Source organism: Egretta garzetta, unplaced genomic scaffold (genome assembly GCF_000687185.1).
Source record: "Egretta garzetta isolate BGI_Z169 unplaced genomic scaffold, ASM68718v1 scaffold511, whole genome shotgun sequence".
NCBI classification, from domain to species: domain Eukaryota; kingdom Metazoa; phylum Chordata; class Aves; order Pelecaniformes; family Ardeidae; genus Egretta; species Egretta garzetta.
Window position 1 is genome coordinate 864,893 of NW_009258554.1, and position 1,254 is coordinate 866,146.

Sequence of the window (1,254 nt, forward strand, 5' to 3'; positions counted from 1 at the left end):
GGCTGCGCCGATAAAAAGGCCATAAATCCTGGCCAGCCGGTGCCGAAGCACAGATCAGGGCAAACCAGTCGCTCTGCCAGCGAGCAGCCGCCTTAAGCAGATAGCTGCGCAACGCCGGAGACGGGCTTCGCGTCCTTGTTGTCAACTTCGGCAAGTCTTCGCCCCGCCAACGGTATTTTTCACTGGCAGCCCGAGGGAAAAGAGCCCTTCGGACCGGCCGCCCCCGGTTTGTAGCTGGGTGTAGAAGCAGTTGGGAAGGCCTCCTTCGACGTGCCTGAGGCTGGCTCCCCTGTGCTAGTGGAAGAAGGTTCTGCAGGGCCAGCTGGAGCTGAACGCTTGCAGTAATGTCTCCAAGATCGGCATAAATTTTGCCAGCGCAAGAGGAAGCTGCAAATGCTTCTGAGAAACAAAAGTGATCCTGGCAAGCTGAGGAAACGATGTAAAATAAACAGTAGGTAATTCAGTTAAGGCAAAGGCACTGGAGGAGGAATAACCACCTGCGCAAACATACAGCCCTGCACTGCCAGTGCTTTAACAGTTCTGCAGAAAGCGCTCTGGCTGTTGAAGTGGGCCAAAATCGAATTAATGCCAGTGATCATGGCAATGGAAGCATAAAAACAAACAATTACACTGTTTGCGTAATCGATGCCTAAGGTCATACGTGTTAAACCTGCCGTATCGCGGGAGTCAGGAGATCTCAAGCCTAGCCAGAAAGCAAACAAACACTGTTCCATCTCCATAGATGTGAAGTAAACCTTTTGCTTTGCTCAGGTCTGGAAGGGCCTCAGCTGATTTCGGCGTCAAGATTTCTGTCCCACACCGCAGGAAAGAGGGAGCCACTTGGGACACAGTCCATCAGAGAGCAAGAAAACCGACCAGTTTTAGAAAACTTTATGATCTGTAGGAAAAAGACCCTAAGGCTTGGGTTTGCATAGAAAAGACTGAGCAAAGGCAGGGCAGCGATTCGCAGAGGTAAAAAGTTGCAGCGAAGACGCTTTGCACGTGCGCTGCAAGTTTTTTATCACCTTAGGCTGCAACCAGGCTGCATCCCGGGAGACGCCTTTGTAGCCCTGAGGACTGGGCTGTAAAGCAGCGGGAGCAGTGCTCGCTCACGAAACCGAGAGCCTCCCGCCACTGGAGCGGTAACGGGTTTGCGTGCCCTGTTCTGTCATTTTGGGAACAGCTTAGATAAACCCCTGTCAGGCCCGGTGTGATCGATTTGCGAGGGTCGAAGCCTCTCGCTCCCCTCCTGCC